At 46.6% G+C, this 26450-nt stretch overlaps 1 long non-coding RNA gene across 1 annotated transcript; it reads right to left on the bottom strand.

The window, feature by feature from the left end:
• Nucleotides 1-3229: 3229 nt before the first annotated feature.
• LOC129524324 (uncharacterized) lies at nt 3230-7675 on the bottom strand. The gene is made up of 2 exons (XR_008668102.2): nt 7505-7675; nt 3230-7066 (listed from the first exon to the last, which is right to left on the bottom strand). It is a non-coding gene; the product is annotated as an uncharacterized lncRNA (long non-coding RNA).
• Nucleotides 7676-26450: the final 18775 nt, after the last annotated feature.

Here is a 26450-nt window from a genome sequence, read left to right as displayed (position 1 = left end):
CTTCCTATTCTGTAGAAGACTATCTAATTAGAAAGATAAAATAAGGGATTAAAGCAATAGCATTGAATGTGTACCATTCACAGGAAGTAACTTTTTTTGGTCAATTTTCAAGAGACGCCAGGTGAAAATTGAAACCTGTAGATAACTACCTCAACTTAATACTTCCACTTGCACATCTTATCACAGTATACAAAATCCAAAATTTAAAAAGAAGTGCTTCCATAAAAATCATGTTTTCTTACAAAAAGATAGCATCGGTTTTTGTAAAACAATTATATTTCTATGAAAAGCAAGTAAAAACCAAATGGTAGTTTACACTGTGAAAAGTTAAGCATTGAGTCTGGGAATGTTTCCCAATGAAAGTTAGCATTATCTAATCTAGGTTATATTTATTTCCTGTTGCTGTAGTAACAAGGAACCATGAACTTAGTGGCTTGAGACAGTAAACATATTATTTAACAGTTCTGTAGGTTACAAGTCAAGCACAGCTAAAAATCAAGGTGTTGGCATGGCCGCCTTCCTCCCTGAAGGCTCTACAGGAGAATCCATGTCCTTGCCTTCAACTCTTTTGCTTGTGGCCCCTTTCTGTCATATTCAAAGCAACTTCAGGTCGAGTTCTTCTCACATTGCATCACTCCAACCTTCTGTAGTCACACCTGTCTCTCACACTGTCCCCTTTTCCTTCTCCCTCTTCTACTTTGAAGGACCCTTATGATTACATTGGGCCTACCCAGATAATCCAGGATAATCTTTCTATTTTATGGTCAGCCAAAAACAACCTCAGTTTTCTTTTACTGTTTAACCTAACATATTCACAGCCTCCAGGATTAGGATATGGACATCTTTGGGATATGGGTGGTGAACATTATTCTGCCTACTATTTCTAAAATAACAACTAAAAACACCATCTCCTCTGAGTATCTCTCTACATTAAAGAACACGGACTCACCAATTTGTGAATAAAAGAAATGTAAGATCAAAGCCACCTCCTAACCACAGATCTGGCCATGGAAGAATAGATTCTCCAGCCCAGGGGAGAGTAAAGGGTTACAGGTCCCATTCATTTAGAAAGAAGGAGGGTGAGGGAGGCAGCCTAAATCCTAAAATATTCCTGGGTCCATTCGTTGTTCAAGGGATTGATAGAAATATGCCCTGTGAGTACAAGCAAAGGTAACACAACTGCACGGGCGAGAGGTCCTGCCTTGTTATCTTATGGGCTGGATGTCTATGGGAGGAGCTTCGGAGCTACTTGAGAGAGGCCAGAAGAATGATGGGCTGCCCATTCACAGGTGGCTACCAACCCTTCAAAATTACACACCTGAAAGTCAGTCCATCCCTTGCGTATCAAAAATACTTGAGTCCGAGTTGAAACTTCCTATAACCCTCCCTGCTTAAAGCCTAATGGGTTCAAATACATTAGGAAATAGTTTGATCACAAATGAAGAAAATTCTGTCATAAAAGAAATCAATTTGGAGGTCATAATTCCAAAAGGAAATTATTCTTTGGGCCTTTCAAAATACTTATGAAGTAAAACTTTATAATGCTAATAAAAGGAAATAATCACATCATTTAGTTTGACATGTATCTTTAATAATCAAAATGTAACTGGAAACTTTTAAAATTTATTCTAAGTCAACTTTCACATAGGTAATTTGACCCATTTTTGCTCATTGCAATAACTAATATGTTTAGCTACAAAAGTGTCAGATTCATTTATGCTTCTTGATTTTGATTATCACTTATCCTTGCCTTTATTTCCTGTAGTTTGCTATGTTGACTATGTTTTAATTTTATTAAATTTTGTCTAATTAACTAACATGTAGTAGTTTTCCATTTTGCTAGACATTTACATTTTGATTTTAGGATCCTTATATTAACAATATTTCTTTATTCAATTCTATACTCAAATTGTAAATTCAACACCATATTGAAGGTATAAGAGAGAGCAAAAGAAGGTTCTACCCAAAGGAACTTACTCTCTAGGAAGGAATGTACATGTACTAAACAAGTGAAAAAGTAATCAAAGTGCTTATTGTGCTAAGTACTATGGGAACTAAGCAAAGCAATGAGTTGGAGAATAAGCAGGGGAAGCATCCAAATAAGCTCAATTAGAAATGAAGTGGGAGATATTACAACAGATACCACAGGCATACAAAGACATACAAAAAAATCATTCAATGCTACTATGAACACCTGTATGTGCATAAAAAAAGACATAACAACAACAAAAACTACAGACAAATATCCCTGATGAACATAGATGCAAAAATCCTCAACAAAATACTAGCTAACCAAATCCAACAGCATATCAAAAAGATAATCCACCATGATCAAGTGGGTTTCATACCAGAGATGCAGAGATGGTTTAACATACACAAGGCAATAGATACGATACACCACATAAACAGAATTAAAAACAAAAATCACATAATCATCTTAATGGATGCAGGAAAAGCATTTAACAAAATCCAGCATCCCTTTATGATTAAAACCCTCAGCAAAATAAGCCTAGAAGCAACATACCTTAAGGTAATAAAAGCCATCTATGACAAACCCACAACCAATCATTATACTGAATGGGGAAAAGCTGAAAGCTTTCCCCCTGAGAGCTGGAACAAGACAAGGATGTATACTTTCACCACTTCTATTTAACAAAGTACTGGAAGTCCTAGACAGAGCAATCAGACAAGAGAAAGAAATAAAGGGCATCCAAATTGGTAAAGAGGAAGTCAAACTGTCGCTCTTCGCTGATGATATGATTGTACACCTAGAAAACCCTAAAGACTCATCCAAAAAGCCCCTGAATCTGATAAATGAATTCAATAAAGCTTCAAGATACAAAATTAGTGTAGAAAAATCAGTAGCACGGCTATACACAAACAGCGACCAAGCTGAGAATCAAATCAAGAACTCAATCCCTTTTATAACAGGTGCAAAAGAAATAAAATAAAATTTTAAGGAGAGCAGTAACATTTGGGATTAATGTGTATTCTGGGAATCTCAACAAAGTAAATGCATAGTTTGAATTTTCATAAGACTTCTGCACAGGCAGAGAGAAATAAGATCATGTCTATTGCTGTGTGATGATCATATTAAAAATATTACTAAGTTTTTAAACATCATTTCAAATGGTTCATTTGTATCTCACATTGGACATAAGTAGATCGTAAAGTTAATGGAAAGTAGAAAAGTTAACTGACTTGCATGACCATAAAAGAGACATCGATCTGAAAAAGAAACATTTATTCATTTACTTCAGCTGCCGTTTTCTTGACTGCTGAATTTCATGAAAAGGGATTGTTCAGGGAGGGTTATGGAGCTGAAGGTCCGGACAGGAGCTGGTGCTACCGCTGTTCAAATCTGAAGGTAGTGGAGATGGAGCCTTGGGGAGGAGATGGTGCTGCATTTTAAGTCTGAAAGTCATTGAGCTGGAGGTCCACGCTCCGGTGCTGCCACTGATGTCTTAGGTTGTAGAGCTGAAGACCAATGAAGGAGCTGGTGTTGCTGTTCTTCTGTGAGGGTCGTGGAGCTGGAGATCCAGTGGGGAGAGGTGTTCTAGTTTGAAGGTCATGCAGCTGGAGACCCGGGAGGAACTGATGTTTTTTTAAGTGGAGGGTCATGGAGCTGGAGACTTGGGGAGGAGCTGTTGTTGTTCTAGTTTCAGAGTTGTGGAGCTGGAGACCCAGGGAGCAGCTGGTGTTTTTCTAGTTTCAGGGTCTTGCAGCTGGAGACCTGGGGAAAAGCTGGTGTTTGTTACTTTGAGGGTCGTGCAGCTACAGACTCTGGGAGGAGCAGGTGTTGCTTTAGTTTGAGGGTCGTGCAGCTATAGAACCTGGAAGGAGCTGGTGTTTTTCTAGTTTCAGGGTCTTGCAGCTGGAGACCTGGGGAAAAGCTGGTGTTTGTTATTTTGAGGTTCGTGCAGCTGCAGACTCTGGGAGGAGCAGGTGTTTCTTTAGTTTGAGGGTCGTGCAGCTACAGAACCTGGAAGGAGCTGGTGTTTTTCTAGTTTGAGGGTCTTGCAGCTGGAGACCTGGGGAGGAACTGGTGTTTTCTTGTATGAGGGTCTTGCAGCTGGAGACCTGGGGAGGAACTGGTGTTTTCTTGTATGAGTGTCCTACAGCTGGAGACCCAGAAAGGAGCTGGTGTTCTAGTCTGAGGTTCATGCAGCTGGAGACCTGGGAAGGAGTGGGTGTTTTTTAGTTTGAGGGTCGTGCAGCTGTAGAACCTGGGAGGAGCTGGCATTTTTCTAGTATGAGTGTCGTGCAGCTGGAGACCTGGAGAGGAGCTATTGTTCTAGTTTGAGGTTCGTGCAGCTGCAGACCCAGAGAGGAGCTGGTGTTTCTTTAGTTTGAGGGTTGTGCAGCTGTAGAACCTGGGAGGAGCTGGCATTATTCTTGTATGAGTGTCCTGCAGCTGGAGACCCAGAGAGGAGCTGATATTGCTCTAATTTGAGAGTCTTGGTGCTGGAGACCCAGAGAGGAGCTGATGTTCTAGTTTGAGGTTTGTGCAGCTGGAGACCTGGGGAGGAGTGGGTGTTTTTTAGTTTGAAGGTCATGCAGCTGTAGAACCTGGGAGGAGCTGGCATTTTTCTAGTATGAGTGTCCTGCATCTGGCAACCCAGAGAGGAGCTGATATTTTAGTTTGAAGGTCGCACAGCTGAAGACTCGAGGAGGAACTGATGTTGCTCTAGTTTGAGGTTCATGCAGCTGGAGACCTGGGTAAGAGCGAGTGTTTTTTTAATTTGAGGGTCGTCCAGCTGTAGAATTCGGAAGGGGCTGGCATTTTTCTAGTATGAGTTTCCTGCAACTGGAGACTCGGAGAGGAGCTGATGTTCTAGTTTGAGGGTCGTGCAGCTGAAGACTCAGGGAGAAGCTGATGTTTTTGTTTGAGGGCCCTGCAGCTGGAGACCCAAAAAGGAGCTGGTGTTGTTCTAGTTTGTGGTTCATGCAGCTGGAGACCTGGGGAAGAGCGAGTGTTTTTTAGTTCGAGAGTCCTGTAGCTCTAGAACCCGGGAGGAGCTGGCATTTTTCTAGTATGAGTGTCGTGCAGCTGGAGACCTGGAGAGGAGCTGATGTTCTAGTTTGAGGGTCATGCTGCTGAAGATGCAGAGAGGATCTGATGTTCTAGTTTGAGGGTCATGCTGCTGAAGATGCAGGGAGGAGCTGATGTTCTAGTTTGAGGGTCATGCTGCTGAAGATGCAGGGAGGAGCTGATGTTCTAGTTTGAGGGTCATGCTGCTGAAGATGCAGGGAGGAGCTGATGTTCTAGTTTGAGGATCGTGCTGTTGAAGATGCAGGGAGGAGCTGATGTTCTAGTTTGAGGGTCATGCAGCTGGAGACCTGGGGAGGAGCTGAGGTTGTTCTAGTTTGAGTCTTCTGCGTCTGGAGACTCAGGTGGGAGTTGATGTTTTTCTGATCAGAGGGTCATGGAGCTGGAGACACAGGGAGTAGCTGATGTTTTCCTTGTTAGAGGGTCATGGAGCTGCAGACCCGGAGAGGAGCTGGTGCTGCTCTTGTTTAAGTCTGAGGGTCATGGAGCTGGAGATCCAAGGAGGAGCTGATGTTGTTTTAGTTTGAGGGTCATGGAGCTGGAGACCTGAGGAGGAGCTGACGCTATTCTAGTTTGAGGGTCATGGAGCTGGAGGCCAGGGGAGAAGCTGATGTTGCTCTAGTTTGAGGTTTGTGGAGCTGGAGACCCAGGGGGCAGCTGGTGTTTCTCTAGTTTGAGGGTCACGCAGCTGACCCTCAATCGACCTCAAACTAGAAAAACACTCCTCCCCCCTGGATCTCCAGCTCCACAAACCCTCAAACTAGAACAACGTCAGCTCCTCCTCGGGTCTCCAGCTGTAAGACCCTCAAACTAGAGGAACACCAGCGCCTCCCTGGGTGTCCAGCTCCATGACCCTGAAACTGGAAAAACACCAGCTCCTCCCTTAGTGTCCAGCTCATGACGCTCAAACTAGATTAAAATCAGCTCCTTCCCAGGTGTCCAGGTGCATGATCCTCAAACTAGAAAAATCCAGGGAGTTTTTTTAGTTTGCTACTGTTTTTCCAGTTTGAGGGTTGTGCAGCTGGAGACCGAGGAGGAGCTGACGTTGTTCTACTTTGAGGGTCATGGAGCTTGGAGACCCAGGGAGGAGCTGGTGTTTTTCTAGTTTCAGGGTCATGAAGCTGGAGACCCGGGGAGAAGCTGATGCTGTTCTAATTTGAGAGATGTGGAGCTGGAGACCCGGAGAGGAGCTGATGGTGTTCTAGTTTGATGGTTGTAGAGCTGGAGACCCAGGGAGGAGCTAATGTTCAAGTTTGAGGGTCGTGTAGCTGGAGACCTGGGGAGGAGCTGAAGATCTGGTTTGAGGTTCGTGCAGCTGGAGACCCTGGGAGGAGTTGATGTTCTAGTTTGAGGGTCTTGCAGCTGGAGACCCTGGGAGGAGCTGATGTTCTAGTTTGAGTGTCGTGCAGCTGCAGACCTGGGGAGGAGCTGGTGTTGTTCTAGTTTGAGTGACTGGGTCCTCAAATCTGAGGGTCCTGGAGCTGGAATCTATGGGAGGAGCCAATGCTGCCACTGATGTCTTAGGTTGTGGAGCTGAAGAGGTGCGGAGGAGCCGGTGTTGGTGTTCTAGTCTGAGGTTTGTGGAGATGGAGATCCAGGGGTGAGCACTGTTGTTCTAGTTTGAGGGTCATGGAGTTGGAGACCCTGGGAGGAGCTGATGTTGTTCTAGTTTGAGGGTTGTGGAGCTGGAGACCTGGGGAGGAACTGGTGTAGTTCTAATTTGAGGGTCATGGAGCTGGAGACCCACGGATGAGCTGGTGCTGCTGTTGTTTAAGTCTGAGGGTCATGGAGCTGGAGACCCAGGGAAGAGTTGGTGCTGTGGTTCAAGTCTGAGTGTCCTGGAGCTGGAGCCCCCGGGAGGAGTAGGTACTGCCACTGATGTCTTAGGTTTTGGAGCCGTACACATGTGGAGAAGGTGGGCTGGTGTTCTAGTTTGAGGTTCATGGAGCTGGAATCCTGGTCAGGAGCCAGTGATGCTGTTCAAGTCTGAAGTTTGTGGAGCTAAACCTGGAGCCACTGTTGGGGAAGTAGAGAGAGACAGAGTTACAGGATGCCACTTGAAACTGTAGATGTAGCTGAATCCCAAGCAAGTTAATCCTGGGAACTTCTCAGTCCTCATGATCAATGCGTTCTTTTTTCTCTTACACAGTTTGGATTTGTTTTCTGTCTCACAAGACAGAAAGACCCTGATTAATACCCTCAGAAATTGAAAACCTTAAAAAAAAACTAAATGATATTGGTATTATAATAATAATAGAAATTAAACTATGATTATCCTGACTGACAGAGACAAAATCACACACCACACACAATATATATCGTTTCAATCAGTAAAATGAAATATAAATTGAAAAATACATCAATGCATACCTATAAAAAGTTATTTCATGGAGAAGCGATGGATAACAGAGATTAATCTGAGAGTTACTATTAATGGAGAAACGTAGAACTTACCATTTTTCCTGTGAGTTTTCGGTGCTGATACTGATATTCTGTGAGTTCTGGCAGCTGAGTTTGTTCACACAACCTGGTGATGCGGCAGGTGTCACAGAAGGACCCTGTCCCAGCTGGTCCTGCTCCACTGCTATGATGAGTGCAGCCTCTGATCTCTGACTGCATCTTGAGGGGAGACCAGGCCTTTGATCACAAGCGTATCTATGGTGAGGTTCCGTGGATGGAACCTCATGGATGTTCCTGATGTTCCCTCCTGATGTTCATCTGCCGTCTTGCTATTTAATGCATCTTGTTTATAACTATCTTCTAAATATTGAATGGAAATAAAGCATTTGTACAATATGGTAAGGTATAAAGAATATCGACACATTGGACACAGAGGACCTCCACCAAGTTTGGGGAATAGAATCTGAAGAGACATAACTTTAGGTGCTCCCTGGAGGCCCTGACTGAGTCCCAGTCCCTTCCCTTCTCCTACAGAGGGAATCATTTCCTGCTTTAGTCTTTATTATTGCCATACTTTTCTTCATAGTACGTTTCTTTCACCACATATGTGTACATCCCTAAAAGATATGCCATTTAGTTTTTGAACTTTCTGTTGTCTTTTTGAGACAGGGTCTTTCTCTGTTGCCTTGGCTGTAGTTTTGAACTTTGATGTGAAGAAATTCTCCTGTGTGGCTGCTCCTACACTGCATGGCTCTGAGCATCTGCTCAGTTGTCTATTTTTGTCCTCCATTCTCTTCCTGAGACCCACCCACATTGACATGATTCATGTTCATTGCTGCATGATCTCCTGTCATATGAGGGGAGCATGGGAAATGTCTTCATTTCCCTGTTCATGAGTGTTTGTCCAGGTTGGGGCCCTTAGGACTGTGTTTTGCTAGGAACATTCTTGGGCATTTCTTTTGTACACAAGTGCAACTTTCTTCTGGTCAGTAGCTTTCAATTTTTAAAGTTTCATCCCAGGTAAGAAACGTAATTTTCCCCATAACCCACAACACACACCCTTTCATATACAAGCATAACAAAAATAAATTTCACAACCATTCTTAGCAGTGCCTGGTGTTCCTGCTACTCTCCATTCTCCCCAACACTTGCATTGATTGGATTGTGGGATTTTTGCCAGTCTTGTGGGTGTCATGTGATATCTCCCCCTGTCAGCCTGAGACCCTCTTCATGTTTTTTATTAGCCATTCCTCCACATTTCCTTTTCTGTGGAGGGCTGGTTCAACTCTTTTGCCCAGTTTCTGTAAAGTGGTATGAATTTTTGCCTTTTTCTTTTATTATTACTATTACTATGTTTTTGTGGCAGAGTCTCACTCTGTCGCCCAGGCTGGAGTGCAGTGGCATGATCTCAGCTCACTGCAACCTCCACCTTCTGGGTTCAAGTGATTCTCCTGCCTCAGCCTCCCAAGTAGCTGGGATTACAGTCACACACCACAACACCTGGCTAATTTTTGTATTTTTACTAGAGATGGGGTTTCACCATGTTGGCCAGGCTGGTCTCAAACTCCTGAACTCAGGTGATCCTCCTGCCTCAGCCTCCCAAAGTGCTGGGATTACAAATGTGAGCCACCATGCCCAGCCTGCCTTTTTCTCTTACAAGAGGACTGTTTATAGATTATGCCTATCCATTCCCGTGACTATCTGTGTGGCAAAGATGGGTTTGAATCCACCAGTATGAATGTGCAGGATCTCCTCTCTGGTGGGAGAGGAGACAGAGAGGATAGAAGAGCATGGAGAATTAGAGCTGAGAGGAGGTGGAGTCAGGGCGGGGTTGCAGGCTGCTGTGAGGACTTGGTGCCTTCTCTGAGTCAGGTGGGATTAGCAGGGGATTTAAACAAAGGAACCATGGGATCTCCTTTATATGTTTCTGCCATGGTTGGCTCAGCTGAATGCACCTCTTGAAGAAGACTTGGTCTTGGACACCCAGAGGTCCATGGTTGAGGGTTTACCTCCTGGTGTGGCCACTGACGCATCCACGTTTGGTGCCCACATGGCTGGGCAGCCCTGAGACCTGCTCTGCCTGGGCCTCTCATTGTTGGCATTTCTCAAGTTTGTCCCCTCTCAAGTCTGCCCCATCCAGAAAACCAAACACCTCTCTCTCCTACATGGAAACCCCCATCAGCATCTCCCCCTGACTCACAGGGCATCCCGTCAACATCACAGTCCTGACTTTCCCACACGGACAAGCCCATGGGACCCCTCGATGGACCAGGACAGCACCAGCACTAAGACATCCCCTGAAACTCACAGGAAGACCAGACCAAGAAGATGGGAACTGCATAGGATGTGGGGAGCTGCAAATGCCCATGATACTGTCAGAGACAAAAAATATTATGGCCATGGCTGACACAAAATGTTACTCAACATTTATCACAGACCTAAATGGAAAACAGAATGCTATAAAATCTTTAGATAAAAACATGGGGGAAAATTTGTATGGCCTTGGGTTAGGCAAAAAGTTCTTAGACGTGACACAAAAAGCATGATTCATAAAAGAAAAGATTGACAAATTAAATTTAGTCATAAATTTAAAATTAAAATTCTATAAAGCAATATAAAAAATCTAAAGAGAATGAAAGCACAAACTATGGTCTAGAAAAAAATATTTGTGAATCACACATCTCACAAAGTACTGGCACACAGAATATATGGAGAACCATCAGAACTTAACCATAAGAAAGTAAAAACCCCAGTATTAAAGAGAAGGCAAATATTTGAATGGAGCCTCATCAAGAATATATAAGGAGGGCATATTGCCCGAGAAAGACACTCAGCATCACAGAGACGTTGGAGAAATGCTAATCAACAGTACCTCTGCAAATCTATTAAAATGGCTAAAAACAGACAAAAAACACGGGCCAATCCAGGTTCCAGTGATGATGCAGAGGACCTGGGACCCTCATAAGCTGCAGTAGGAATGGGAGGGGTCCCGCCATGCTGGAAAGTGGTCTGGGAGTTTCTTATTAAGTTAAGCACATCCTTACCACGTCATCCAGCAACCCCACTCCTGGAATTCCCCCCAAGAGAAAACTTAAACGTGCACACATAAACCTGCACACAAGTGTTTAGGCTGGGCTTATTCCTCGCTGCCAATAACTGGAAGAAAACAAAATGTCTATCGGCAGGAGAAGGTGTGAACCAACGCGGATGCTTCCACATGGGGGCACCAACCAGCAGTGGAAAGATGCGCCCGTGATGCACCAGCTCTCCCAGGCCACACACCCGGTGAAGGAAACTAGTTTCGGTGGGCATAGGCCAAAGGATGCCACCACATGATATCTTGGAGAAGACGGTGCTACCGTGCTGGGGAGCAGGGCTGGGGTTTTGAGGAGCTACGGGTGGAGGGACGAATGGAGAAGTTCTCTGGGGTGATGGTGTGAGCACCTGCACCTCACTGTGGGTTGCTGCGGCTGAGAGGCTGTACAGCAAGCACTGGCTTTAGTACATGCAGACTGAAGGAGGAAGGCTCCCAAAAGTCAAAGACAGAGGATGTCACTTCCACGAAACAAAAGCACACACACACAAAAACCTCCTAAAACTAAGAAAAAAACACAAAAATATTTCATAAGAGCGTTGGACTTTGAGTTGATATAATCTACCTGGGAGCATGGAACTGAACATCAATTAAAGGGGCTCAGTACCTGGCTATCAGAAATTACAGATTTAAAAAGCGTCAGGGAGGAAATAATTTCTGCAAATGAGGTTGCTTTTCTCCAGATACCTGGCAGAGTAAGTTAAAGCAATATAGTAAAACAATGCACATCTTGATGGAATCTGAGGATCACAAAGTTGTGGTGAAGGAAATTTGAAGATGTCCAGAAAAGGAAGACAAATGAGATGAATCTTGCAGCTGCCCTTCAAGAGGGGCATGCACCAGGTGGCAGTGATTCTCCGTGATGTTACAGGAATTCTCCTGGCTGGGTCCTCAGGAGCCTTTTCTTCCCATCCACACTCACCTCCCAGGGTGACTGGTATGGGTCCCTCATGGTCATGACTGCACTCAGGGCAGGGGGCCTGCTGAGGCTGCTCTCCCTGTTCCTGAAATGCACGGGTTTGGTCCAGATCCTGCTGCTCACCACACAAAAAGCCAATCACTGAGACAATGGTTACTGCCAATGAAGAAGGCATTCATCAGGAGTGGCAGCCCAGGAGATGGGAGATCAGCCTCAAATCCATCTTCCTGACTGACTACATAGTAGGGAAGAAATGTGACTATGTATAAGGAAAACAGGAATTACAGAGAGTGAGGAAGAGAAGTTGGCCAGGAGGAGGCAGGCGGCTGGTCAGGCACTCATGACAGGTGAGGCGTCTGGCGTCTCACTGTCCAGATGCCATGATCTGGTGAGTCTCTGTTCCTTCACACTACCCAGGAGACCTGATGGTCAGTTTCCTGAGAAAGGAACCCAAATAAGACAAATGTCAATTTCTCAAGTTTCAAGACCACAAGGATCCATTTCTGTTACTCAGAGAAACCATGAACATCAGTTCTACAGGAAAATTGGGCCAGTTCAACACCAGATCTGATCTGCCTTGACGCCTGCTGCTCAGCCCTCAGATAAAGCCCAGAATCCAGTGTTTTTCCCCCACCCCAGCCTGGCCCCACACCCACACCTCCCCACTTCACCCTGGGCCTCATTGCTCTCCTGCCACAGAGGTGTCAGGGAGCTGTACATGGCCTGCGTGCACCTGGACACGTGGCATATTTCAGATGCACCTGGTGTCACGTTCGCACAAACCCAAGTGGGAAGCGATCCAAATGCATGTTCACCGCAGACAGCTGAGGACATCCCAGCAAGTCCCTCAGTGGAGTCAGCCAGTGCAAGGCGAGTGAGGGACCTCCGGAGATATGAATGGGTCTCAGAGAGTGTGTGAGTGGAGCAGCAAAAACATATGCTGCTAATTAATTCAGTCCTGTTGAGCTCACAATAGTCCACGTCAAAAAGAATGCTTGGGGCTGCAGGAATTGAGTGGACAGTTGCAAACAAGGCAAGGGAAGGAGGACCAGAGAGGTAAGGAGGACACTCTCTTCGGGGGCGGAGAGAGTAAGACCTGGCATTGCACATGGTGAGGGGGGGCTTGTCGAGGCCCCTCTTTGCTTCTGAGAGTCTGTTTTCATGGACAGTCTTCTACAAAAGGTACCTGGCAGTTTTTCAGGGCCAGGGTCACCAGGATTCATGTTTACGCCTCCCCAGCCTGGAAGGCACCACCTCCACCAGCCCAGTCCGCACAGTCTTACCTCATCTCAGGTTCCCTGGAGCCCGACCTCCCATGCACAGCCTCCTGGTCTGGGCGTCTCACCTCCATCCACACAAGTGGTTCAGGGAGGGTGGAGTGTCTGGTGCTCTGCGCTGGAGGCTCAGCCCGCACTGGGCCAGGCCATCGCAGGCCTCACAGATGAATGAAGCATGAATAAATCCCGATCCTGTTATCACAGCTTCTCCCCATGCATCCCCAGCAGAACATTGTGTAAAAACTACACCAGGATTTGTACATGCCAGAGGACCGAATTTTCATGTGTTGAAGATAATTTATCTTTCTGAATCACTACAGATCTACCAAGTGGCTAACCACAGAATAAACACAGGGGAGAGTCTGAGTGCTGACCTAAGAGAACCTTACACTGCTTCAGTTACCCTTTAAAATTAAAGGGTATTGACTTCATAATTTTGTTGTGTTTCTCTTCTAAATGAGACTGTCATGGAAAAAACAGCTATGTAGGCGATGGCCTTGTATACCTTTAGATTGAAATGTCAGCTCAATTATTTCACGTGTAAAAGTGTTTCAGCTTTTTTGAGGTATAATTGATATACAAAGAGCTGCAGACATTCAATGTGTACACTTTGGTGAGGCTTGACATGAGCAAACACCCATGAAATCATCACCAAATCAAAGCAATTGAGGAATTCTACACCTCCTGGAGGCTTCCTTGTGCCTGTGCCCGTGGTGAGAACACAGCACGAGATCTTCCTTCTCAGGCAATCACAAATGGGCAACAAGAAAATAAGACGAGGCCACCTTATGAACACACACCCTGTGACTTAATTGTTGATCTTTTTAACCTGGGCCTCACGTTCTTCATTCAGAATATGTCAAAGACTTTAGAAGTCATCTAACATATCAGTAATTTAAAGTCCTCTAATACAAAAAGTATAGAATATTACCTTTTGTCACATAGCAATAGGGAAATGAGAAAAGAAAACTGACTTATGTTCTTTAATGGCTAGGTAAATATTCTTAAAAAGATATCTCGGCTCATGCCTGTAATCCCAGCACTTTGGGAGGCCAAGGCGGGCAGATCAAGAGGTCAGGAGATTGAGACCATCCTGGCTAACACGGTGAAACCCCATCTCTACTACAAATATAAAAAAAAAAATTAGCCGGGCATGGTGGCGGGCGCCGGTAGTCCCAGCTACTCAGGAGGCTGAGGCAGGAGAATGGCATGAACCGGGGAGGCGGAGGTTGCAGTGAGCTGAGATGGCGCCACTGCACTCCAGCCTGGGTGACAGAGCAAGACTCCGTCTCAAAAAAAAAAAGAAAAAAAAGAAAAAAACAGAGCGAGACTCCATCTCAAAAAATAATAATAATAATAAAGAAAGGTATCTCATCTGCAGGTGAATCTAACAAATGACAAATTTATTTCTTTACATAGATAAATATAAGGTTAGATCCATGTAAGTAAATGAAGCCATTAAGGGTAGAGTCCCACAGATCACAGAACTGACTCAGCATCCAGCTCTGCTAACGATTTCAGGGAGTAATTTCCAGGCAGAGGTCGAGCTGGAGAAGCTGGGGACCATCGTAGTCCCCCTGTCCTTCCTGCCTCATAGGGTCTCTGAGGGGTGCCTGGAACATTTCCTCTTGGGCTTTGAAGATCATTTCACTTAAACGCGACATTTTCCAGGTGCCACAGACCTAAGCCCAGAAACTTCACAGTACCAAGACCACCCGAGAGCCGGGGTCACCTGAAAGAGGGCAGAGGGTAGACAGTGGCTCCCCAGGAGTGAGTACCAGGTATTGTCAGGGTTTCTCTCCCCAGCACATTTACAAGGGGACTTGATGGGCTCTTCTTCCTTCGGGAGCAATCCCAGTGGGCAGAAGGAGGGGAAGGGAGGCCTGGCAGACTCTCCTCCCCAGCTCCGTTCCAAGATCTACGGGGCTCTGGCAGGCCCACGTCACCTGCAGGTGAGAGATTAGGGTTCCTCCCTGGCCTCGCTGCTCTCAGGCCCTCATGGGCACCTCTCCCCACCCTCTCAGCTGGACAGCGACACACACCCACTCTCTCATGTCAATTTGCACACACAGCCATGCTCACTGCACACACACACTCACACACATGGGCTCTTGCACAAGTCACACCTTATTCACACTCACATGATAGATGCAAAATCCTTGTGTTCCAGCAGGGAATATGAGGACACAAGAGTGAGCGTGCGGCTGCCCGTCCCACCGTGCGTGTGCAGGTGTGTCTGTTCCTGCCTCCGCGCCAGGTCCTGGGGTGAGCACACATGGCTGCCCGTCCCGCCGTGTCTCTCCTCCGCACTGGGTCCCGGGGTGCGTGTGCAGGTGTGTCTGTCTCTCCTCCGCGCCACGTCCTCACTCTGCTGCTCCCCCATAGGGAAATTGTGATATCTGTGATTTTTCTTATCAGTCACAACTGGAATCTGCACATCTCTGTCTCACACCCGTTCACTCAGCTGTGAGGACATCGACGTGCAGCCTCGACTTCCTGCAGTGCATTCGTCAGGCTCCCGTGGCCGCTGGGCCATTGTCGGGGCCTCGTTACCTGCCTGGCTGAAGCCTCCGCCTCATCACACCCCTCACTGGAGCAGCCCCGACTCACAGGCTGTTAATTGTCACCATCAAGCACGCCAGAAATTTTAAAATGATTTCTCTAAGCCAGGTACAGAAAGACAAACATTGCTCTCTCTCACTTATTTGTCAGATTTAAAAATTGAAACAACTGAACTCATGGACATGGGCGTGGAAGGACGGTTGCCAGAGGCTGGGAAGGGTAGCAGGGTGCGGGAGAGGCGGGGACCGTTAATGGGTGCAAACATAGAGGAATGAATAAGATCTGGTGTTTGATAGCACAACAGGGGAACTACAGTCAATAAGAACTTGACTGTGCATTTTAAAATAACTTAAGGAGTGTAGTTGGGTTGTTTGTAACCCAGTGGATAAGTGCTTGAGGGGACGGACGCCCCCGTTCTCCGTGATGTGCTTATTTCACACTGCATGCCTACATCCAAACATCTCACGTACCCCATAAATATATACACCTATGTGCCCACAAAATTTTAAAAAATCATTTATCTAAGGATAAAAGTGAAGGTCCCTTCGTTTCATGCAGCTTCTGTTTTGTCAAAGCTTTTGTTTTTTGAGATGAACCTTCCTCAATGGTATCGTGGGCACCAGGGAGTTTGTCCAGGACAAGCTCCCACCATTTCTAACTACTCCCAACTTCAGGGGAGGATCTGTAAACACACGTGTTTTGTGGTATTTGACTGACATTCTGATATTTTTTCAGAGGACTTGGAACTACTGTAAGAAATCAATGCATGACATACAAATTCACACAATTTTGGGGAGGGAGAGACAACAGATTATGTTGTAGCGGGCGCCTGTGTTCCAGCTACTCAGGAGGCTGGGGCAGGAAAATGGCGTGAACCCGGGAGGCGGAGCTTGCAGTGAGCCGAGATCGTGCCACTGCAGTCCAGCCTGGGAGACGCAGCGAGACTCCGTCTCAAAAAAAAAAAAAAAAAAATCATGATTTTAGATTGTTTTTTCTTTTTAGAAAATTTTTTCTACTTGAGATATTTGACTCAAGCATTGTTAAAAATGCAACAAAATCATAAAAGTTTGGTGGTTCAAAAAATAATGTTGACACAAAATTCTAGTGCCTCTACACTTGGATAGTATTCATTTTTTAATTTGGTAACTCTGGTTACAGAAGCCCAGTGACTTTTCAGGCACACAGGTTTTCAGCCCTTGACAGGAATTAGAAATGAACATTTCTAGAATTTTCCACTGTGCAGACCTTCAGGGCATATGTGCCTGTGTCTATATATGTATGTATACACATATGAGCAGACATGTCTGTGTGTCTGTGTATGAATATGTATCATGTGTGTACATGTGTGTGTTATTCACAGATTGCCTTTGCTAAACATCAGATAATGTAGTGATTCCAAAGGAGTTTCAAGCTCGTCTTTATTCTTTCTTATTTTGCTGAGTGAAAAGTACAGCTGTACTCCTTTACTCGCTGTGTGAGACAGACATCACACGGATGACTATAAACGTGGCATGCATGACGTAATATATAGAAAGAAAACCAGATGAAAATAAAAGTAGAATAAAATTGGCATAAATGACCCCAAATCACACCTGAAACACACTCTGTGGCCCCACTGAGGTCTTCAGGTGCTCTGCGTTCGGGAGGCCTGGAAAGTCCCAGCTGTGAACCTCCCGGCAGCCCTGTGACTCAGTTCACCACATTGCTCAGACATCCACGCCTCCTGTTAATTTACCTTAAGCCTTGACTTATTTTTAACCTTTTAAAGTTAAGACCCATGATCAGTGAGTGCCATTCTGTGGGGAGTCACATGTTTGGGATAGTAATTTCCACAGGCAGCTGAGAGAAGAGGAAGGAATGGGTGTTCCTCCAAATGCTAGAGTCAGATGCCTCGGTGAAGGCGAAAGGATTGATCCTGAGAGGAGAAGAATCAGCTCATCTGCGGAAGAAACGATAATTGACCACAATACAGGCCTTCAGGAGCAGTGCTGAGTCCAGGGAGCATTTATTAAATGCCATTTATGTGACAAGCGCAAAGCTAAGGGCTGTCCAGTCTGTGGAGAGTAAATCTCCTTTCCACCTTGCAGGCTGACAAAGTCAAATCATTAGTGACCATTCATGTGAGGAAGGTGGAGCTGCCTCTCCAGATGCACATAAATCCCGTGGCTTTTCCCAGGTAGCCTGGGAGGTGGGTCCCGGTGGGGAAACAGCGATAGATGCGGGCGATTCCCAGGGGTCCTGTGAGAGGCTGTGGCCCGAGGCCTGGAAGGAGGCAGGAGAGGGTGCTGGTTCACTCGCAGCTCCAGGGTGGGCTGGAGGTGTCCAGGTGCGAGTGTGCCTGGGAACATGGGTGCTACCCATGGGGAGCTGCTGTTCTAGAGACGGCCATGGGGGCCTCCGGGAACCCAGGAGACCCAGTGACCCACAGTTCTTACCACCTGGCTTCACAGATGGGATCTGGGACTTGGGAGTTAAACTGCTTGGTGAGGCTCCATGACTGCCAGGTGGGAGGGCTGGATTCGAAGCCCAGAGGGAGGTCGCCTCCACCTTCCGCCATCATAGCCCTGACTTGCTGCCTCTCCACCCTGGAGACAGGGAGAGGGAAGAATTTCGGAGACCAGGGTAGGTGGGTGTGGCCCTTCACACTGGTATTGAAGCCTCCTTCCTCTCCTGTGACATGTGACCCCCAGGGCCTGTAGGTGCCCAGACAGCCTGAGCTCATGGCGCCCTACGGGGAAGGCTTTGCTTAGATGTGGAAATCAGGTAGAGGACACTGGGATTCCCTCAGTCGATGTCCGAAATCAACCTCTAACCTCCAGAAGTGCTTTAAGGCCCGCTTGAAAAGGGAAGGAAAAGGTAAACGTTCATGGTGGGGATGGGGAGCCCTGTTGGCCACAGCCTGGCCACTGTCACCACCTCAGATGGTCACTGTGGCTCTGGGACCCAGGCTCCTTGAAGGACAGACACATTGGCTGGAGCTTTGGAGATGGACAACTTTGACCCTTGCCAGGCGTCTTAATTATAGCCTGGAGGCAACAGGGCAGTGCACTCCCAGCTCTGTTTTTCTTCTTCTTTTTTTTTTTTTTTTGAGACAGAGTCTCACCCTATTGCCCAGGCTGGAGTGCAGTGGCACAATCTCGGCTCACTGCAACCTCCGCCTCCCAGGTTCAAGCGATTCTCCTGCCTCAGCCTCCCAAGTAGCTGGGACTACAGGTGCACGCCACCACGCCAGGCTAATTTTTGTATTTTTGTATTTTGTTTTCACCACATTGGCCAGGATGGTCTCAACCTCTTGACCTCGTGATCCACCTGCCTCAGCCCCCCAAAGTGCTGAGATTACCAGCGTGAGCCACCACGCCCGGCCACATGCCCAGCTCTTACTCCTCTTTCTCTCTGGAGTTTTGTTCTCCTCAGTTGTTGACTCAGCGAAGATGAATCCAACCTTTTAGAGAATAAAAGTCAATGGGGTTTGTTCCACCAGCTGACTGAAACAGAGAGGGTGTGAACGAGGAACATGCCATGCAGAATAGTGAGGCCCACAGAGGACGGAGGGGCCGCAGACGCCCAGGGATACTGAGTCTGCAGAAAGTGAATCCAGCCTGCAGAGCTGAGGCTGCTCTGATGCAGCAAAACTTGAAACACCACTGTTGAGTTTTCTTCCTGGGGAGGATGGACCCAAGAGGCCCTTCCCCACTTGGACGGCAGCCAGCAGTTTGCACCCTAGACAATGGCCCTCGCTGAAGGGACATCTGTGTCTATGCAACCCACGTACAGTTAGACACACCACACGTGTGACCCAATGTGAGGAGGAGAGAGGCAGATAGCCCACAGGAGGGAGAGCTCAGTGGGAATCGATGGAGAGGAGGACTCAGCTGTCCGTGACCCAGAACCGGCTGACCATGTGCTGGCCGCTCTCTGCCAGTCCTGGTGGACACATGCAGGTGGTGTCCACCCCACGCCTGCCCAGTGGGGTCTTACTACCAAGTGTGCCCCAGGCTTACCTGCCCACTCTCAGGTGCTACAGCAGTGACCTGTCCACCCACTGTGAGCTGCTGGAGCCCCGGCGTGGGTCCCTCAGCCTCTGGACTGAAGCTTCCTCAAGTCATGTCAGCAGCAGGCTGGGTGCACTGTCATCAGGATGAAGAACATTGCCCTGGGTGCACCTGGGCAGAGTAGAGGTGTTGGCTCCTGCCGGTCACACTCCTGTGGAGGGCCCGGCCGCCCTGCAGACCCGCCTGTGTATGTGTGGAGCATCGTGAGGGTCACTGGGGCGGGGCCCACTCCTAGACACAGCCACTGAGTCTCCACTGCTCAGTGAGGACAACTCGGATGAAGGACTCAAACAGTGGCCTCTGGGGTTTGGCCTCCCGGCCCAGCCAGGCATGTGGAGGAAAGTGAGGGCTTCAGCCGGCTGTCAGGGCCCTGGGTGGTGACACAGGAACCCTGGACCCTGCCAGTGGGCCCAGAGCAGCAATGCTGGAGCACCATGGTCAGGACACCTCTGCACCAGCAGCTGGGCTGCCGGCCACACCTGGGCCGAGCCGGCCTTCACTCCCCCAGGCTTGCTCACTCCAGACAGATTTCTTCCTAACTTGGGCCTCCACCTCCTCTGTCCAGAGCACTAATTTTGGAAAACGTAAAATTGTAAACCCTCTCTGCCCCTTCAAGGTGTAAATCTTCTTCCAGCTACTTGCCAGTTCCACAGCTCAGGAAATGTCCTTCTCCAGGACTGGGAGCTGCCTTGGAAAATGAGGCATCGAGAAAGAAAGGGCCCAGCCCCCCAGGCACTGTGGGAGGGCAGGAGCCTGACTCCATTGAGGAGGATTAGGGGGCCAGCCCCCTGCTGAGGCCTCCAGGGCTCTCCCACCTGCTCAGCAGCCCCTCAGGCCTCTCAGCCTTCCTGCCGTGTGCTGCAGAGGACCTGGGTGCTCTCCCCTACTGCAAAGGTCTTGAATAAAGCCTTTCTTGCTGGTTTAAAACCATCTGATGAGAACAATTACTTGTTCTCATAAGAGACCCTGAATAGGAGTGGTCGTACCCACCCTATGGGTGGAGATGGGGTCTTGAAGCCCACCTGCATTTGTCACCAGGGTGTGCACAGAGAGAGTTTCAGTGCCACCCTAGAAGCATCCACTCAACACTCAGGAATAAAGCAACACCTACAAAATTTAAAAATAATGGTAAATGGAATGGCACCTAAAAGAAGAGTATGACTAATATAAATGAGAATAACAGATGTGCACACTTGCACTTGTCCACGCCCCAGGTAGAGATGCCCATAAATCACATCCGAACATTTTCTAGGGCCAGAGAGGTGAGAGCGAGGGACATGGAAAATGGGGATGAAGGGAATGGGTAAAGAAATCCACCTGGGACAGCAGGTCACCTTGGTGGGGGCAGCATCCTGCTGGGTAGGGCAGCCAGGGCAGTGACCCCTCTAGGCATCTAGGCAGAAAGTCACACAAGGGGCTGAGAACCCACAATATGAGAGGGTGGATTCTAGGATGAGCTCCAGAAGTGATTTAAGGATTAAGAGAATGGTCACATCAGGATCCCCACTCCTGAGGTCCCCCAGCCCCCACCATGTTGCGTTCCAGGGTCATTCCAGCCCCCTGTTGCCACCCCGCTGCTGCAGAAACCCGGGTCCCATTTAAACCCTGATATGGTTTGGCTGTGTCCCCACCCAAATCTCATCTTGAATTGTAGCTCCCACAATTCCCATGTGTCATGGGAGGGATCCGGTGGGAGGTGATTGAATCATGGGGGTAGGTCTTTCCTGTACTGTTCTCGTGATGGTGAATAAGTCTCATGAGATCTGATGGTTTTAAAAAGGGGAGTTTCCCTGCACAAGCTCTCTTCTCTTGCCTGCCGCCATGTGAGATGTGCCTTTCACCTTCTGCCATGACTGTGAGCCCTCCCCAGCCACGTGAAACTGTTAAGTCCAATAAGCCTCTTTCTTTTGCCAATTGCCCAGTCTTGGGTGTGTCTTTATCAGCAGCATGAAAACGACTAATACAAACTCCCTCTGGTGAGGGCCAGTTGTGGCTGCTCAGCCACTGGGGAAACCTGGGTTCACTGCCACAGACTCACTGGGGTTTCCAATTCCAATTCTGGCCTGGAAGATGACTGATGGGCTTTTGATCATAGAGTTGGACATACACACATTTGTGACTCTAAGAAATAAGGCAAGAAGCTATCACTGTGTGCCCCATTAAAAGTAAAAGCTAATTTTTTGTGAGAGAACTGAAATCTCAGGTGTGGCATTTGGAACATGGAGCCACTTGATAGGAAGGCCCCAAAATGGAAGTTCAAACATCCTGGTAGGCAACAGAGCAACAGAAATAGAAAATGAGAAAAAGAACAGAAAACTAAATGAGGAGCCATGGAGAAAGAAAACTAGGATGGAGCAGGTGCGGCTGTTACCCATGAACTAAGTGCAGCTCCGCGTCAGAGAAGAGAACACAGTGAATACAGCAGTCCTTGAACTGACATGCTTCACATTTAGAAACATACCCTCCATCATCACAATTTCATTTGCCAAATTAGACACACTTCACTGACACTTGTGGAGGTTTTATTGCTTTGCTTTGGATGAAGGCAATCTATTATAGCTTCTCCCATGGAGCTTCTCTGGACACTGTTTAATCAGACTTCCTTAAAGCTCCCCTAAAAGAGGTCTCCTCCCTCCCCAATACTGATATCTGAGAAACCCCAGCTGCTCACACAAATTCAAGTTATTCATCACCTTTCCCAAATTTACGTCTCTGGCTCCTTTTATACTCTGACATGGGGCATTTTTGTCGGCAATGCCCTCACAACCCCAGTGCCTCCTCTAATCAAATTCCACCGATTCCTTGGCTTTCCTTTCCCATAAATGTCATCGAAACACTCAGCTTACCTCCTGATGGAGTGATTTTATGCAAATTTCCTTACTCATAATTAATTTTAAAGACCAACATTCATCAAGGAAGGAAAACTGTTTCCAAAAGGCACACACATCTTAGATGAAACATTGCTTAATACAAGAAGATCTGATTTTGTGGGAAGCATTGCTTTGAAGTAGTTTCTATATCCAGTGATTTGATGCCATTCTATGAGACTTTAAGACAATGAGAGCCTCTGTTAGCAGAGCTAGGGCAGGCCCGCGGGGAACTGGAGCGGGCACGTGGGGAAGTGGGGCAGAGATGGGAGGAACTGGGGCCGGCACACAGGGAACTGGGGCGGGCATGCGGGAAGCTGAGGCAGGCACGTGGGGAACTGGGGTGGGCACGCAGGCTCAGAGATGCACACGTTTGTTCTCAGCCTGCACATCCCAGAATGCATTTTTGCCTCACGCTGTAACAATTAGAGAGATCCTTCACAGGGCAAGGGCTGATGAACGTGCAGTTCTGGGGAATGCGAAACAAACAGCTGGAAAGGAGAAGGCAGCCAGGCCGAATGAATGTGCTCATCAGACAAACTCACCAAGGTCTCCCTCATTTGGCCACCTTGTTCCTCCTGGAAGCATGGGCCCCCCAGAGCTGCCGGGTGTGGGGCAGGGGCCTCCATAGACATCTGGCTGGGGCTTCACTTTGAGCCTCCTCCACCATCAGGGCAGGGGAGTGAGGATGCAAGGAGCCTGGACCTTCCCTCAGGAAGGTCCTGTGGAGGGGTGTGGGGTCACCTGTGGGCCCCCCAGCCCAGACATGGAAAGCTGAGCTCATCCTTCGCAGGAGCTGAGCTTCCTTTGGGAATCTTCTTTCCTGACACACACTCCGTGTCAGGGGGTCACTAACCCAGGACTGGCTTAGCGTCAGAAATAGCTGCAACCTTTTTTGTGGCCCGTGAATATGCAAAATCAGGTAGATGGTCATCTGAACTCTCCACACCCAGCGTCACCTCCACACAGGCCCCACAGGCGCCCTGGGTCCAGCACACCATTGCCCAGCCTTGTGGACCAGGCCCCAGGCTGTTATAGCGTCGGAGGCAAAACTACAACAAATCTAGTTTAAAGATTGAATTGGCTTCTATTTGTGATTCTAGACTTGGAAACACTTGGCCCTGGGAGCAGGATGGGTGCAGTGAACTGAGCGGGGAGTGTCCTGTGAACTGAGCGGGGGTGTCTCAAACTTCTGGGCTCAAGCAATCCTCCTGCCTCAGCCTCCTAAGTAGCTGGGATTACAGGCACAAGCCACCACACCTGACTCGGAAAAGTATAATTTAATAGTCCCAACACAGATGAGAAATATTAGACCCTTTCCTCAGCCTGTCATTTCAATTAACTTCCAAATCTTTATTATTAACTATTTATATCAACTATTATTAATATTAACCTAATATTGCACCACTTCACATTATATTTTCATTTATTTTTAAGAGAACCTTTTTCTATTTTCATTTATTTTTATTGTGTATACCCAACCCAACATTAAAATCATCTCAGTTATCACCAGTTTTGTATAGACACTGAAGGAGGAACTTTACATTCGTTATATCATTTAACACTTAAAATCAACAAAGAAATAAATGCATATGTATTTTGTTCTTAGCAGAACAGTGGAAACACTGCACAAAATGAACTCAGCTGTTTTTATTTTGCTTCTTGATTCACACCTATTCTACCAGCACTCTCTATCTTCAGCTTACCAATGAGTAAGGAAGGACTGAGAGGAAAAGAATCTGTGCATTGCCGTATCTTTCCCTTTCCTCTGTCATAATTTTCGGAATAAGTTATTGGCTAATATAGGGAAGTAACATATTAAGTGTATTGGTTTGCTAAGGCTGCCAAAACAGACTACCACAGACTGGGTGGCTTACGCAACAGAAATCTATCTTTCTCATACTTCTGGAGGCTGGAAGTTCAAGATGAAGGTAGGTGTCGACAAGAGTTCATTTCTTTTGAGGCCTCTCTCCTTGCCTTGCAAATATCTCCCTTCTCCCTGAGCATTCAGTGGTTTTCCCTTTGTGGGTATCTGTGTCCAAATTTTCTCTTCTTACAAGGATAACAACCATTGGATTAAGGCCCAACTCAATAACCTCATTTAACTTAATTACCTCTTTAAAGACACTCTATCCCAATACTGTCATATTCTGAAGTAATGGGGGATTAGGACTTCAATATGTGAGTTTGCAAGGAAGACACAGTTCAGTCTATAATACTGAGAAAGGATATGATCGTCTTCCCGGGTTGTTCATGTTTCTTAGAGTGGCATTGCCTCTTCCTGCATTCAAGGCAAGTTCTGGATCTAAAGGACAGCACGGTCTTCTGGGCTGTCATCTTCTCCAGTTGCTCAGCTGAAAACACAACACACTCATTTGTACACTCTTTGAGGCCCACCGAACTCTCACACAATGTGGGTCTCCTGGAGCTCTGTTTTCATGGGGATTCAAAGGCTGTGTGAGAATGGTGTGGTAGCCAGCAACAGGCACCCTGCATGCATCTCCTGTGCTCATGCACATGCTCCATTGTCCATCAGACTTCACATACAGAACACAAGACTAAAGACCGAATTATTAAGAATTTGGAGATGGTGACAGTAGAACATTAAGCCAAGTGAGAGTCCTTCTAGGAGCAAGGCCCCAAGAGTAAGGTGAGCATGTCATAGAATCCACTTAGTGGGAATCACAAATGCTATATGTGAATGAGGCAGCAATAGGCCATGGACACACATATTGCCTGGATCTCCTCTATTCATATATGTGCCCCATTGTCCTATCAGACTTAACTTATAAAACACAAGTACAAATGCAAAATTATTAAGAATTTCAAGATGGCAACAGCAAGGCACCAAACCAAGTGCTTCTAAGCATGAGGCTCCATGGAACTGCACAGTTGTATGCCCATGAAGCTGGTCTTGAAAATAGATGTGGCCACCCACAGAAAGTGGTGGCCTTGTGGCCAGGTAAGCCTTCTCTGCTTAGCCAGCCTCACCTCTGAGTTTGCCCATAGATGTGACGTGGTTGGAAATCATTTATCATCTTTCTTAGGATTGCCATGTGTTTTTAGCAAAAATATCTGATCCACCTGATAAAAATGTATAGACCAAAAATACACAATCTACAATGTATGTTAATAGTAACCCCTATTATAGCTTCTACATTAAGTACTGCAGATTACATATTATAAGTACATCTTATAGACATAAATATTTGATAAAATAACACACTATATTGCATGGCACTGAAAGTAAGTCATGCTATGACATAATGAAATGGTCATGATTTTTTCAATGACCATCTTTGTATCTCATATTTATTTCAACAGCAGAAAGCTCATATAGAAAATCAGCTTCCAAGCTGGAGACATGGGCCCCCTAGCCTTTTTTTTTTGTTTGGCTCTGCTGTTCTGTTTCATCAATTTCAAAGTATGTGTCAGCCACTAATGGCTTGTCAATCCAGTTCCATCTGTGTTGTGGTTCCTGAAATTCTTCCCAAGGTCTGGCAATGCATTATTTGATATTTCTAGTTTTCAATGTTGTTGGATCTCTGCAGCAATTTTTATGCTTCCAAGAGTTTTCAATGGGAGGATCAGGAAGGGTAAATCAGCCAGCTGCCATCAGAGCCAATAAATCCACCTGCTTTCTTGTCATTTAACAGCAACAAAAGAGCCATGGATTTTCTGGGGTGAAATAAAGCAAGTGCTGTGTACTACCTTATACTATTGGAGCACACATGTGCATGCATCCACACACATTAGATGTTATTCATGTGGGAGACACTCACTAAAGGATATAACCAGGATTATCATCAATTCACAGACCCCATCTCCAATATATTGGACTCTTCTCTTTCTCATGTGACAAGATACACAATAAACATATAAATATATAACATGTCAGGGGACAGAAGTGTTATAAAAAGCTAAACAGAGTTGGGAATAAGAGAATTCAGTGGGAGGGGCGTGGGAGTTGGTGTGCTATTTTAAGTAGGGTCACCATGGACATCCTTTCTGATGGGGTGACATTTGAGAGGAGACTGGAACTGAGAAAGCACCCAGATCCCTGAAAGAAGTGGGTTCAGAGAGAAAAAGAGCAAAGGCAGGAGCTTCATGTGTTTGAGGAAGAAGACAAAGCCAGTCTCCCTAGAAGACAGCAGGAGGAGATGATATTTGAAATTTGTTTTAATTTTAAGATAAGTATCTGTTGGCACATTTGTAGTGAGGGGTGGTGT

This window comes from Gorilla gorilla, chromosome 7, assembly GCF_029281585.2.
Source record: "Gorilla gorilla gorilla isolate KB3781 chromosome 7, NHGRI_mGorGor1-v2.1_pri, whole genome shotgun sequence".
Classification (NCBI taxonomy): Eukaryota; Metazoa; Chordata; class Mammalia; order Primates; family Hominidae; genus Gorilla; species Gorilla gorilla.
The sequence above is the reverse complement of the archived record's forward strand: the minus strand, read 5'-3'. Positions and strand labels throughout refer to the sequence as shown.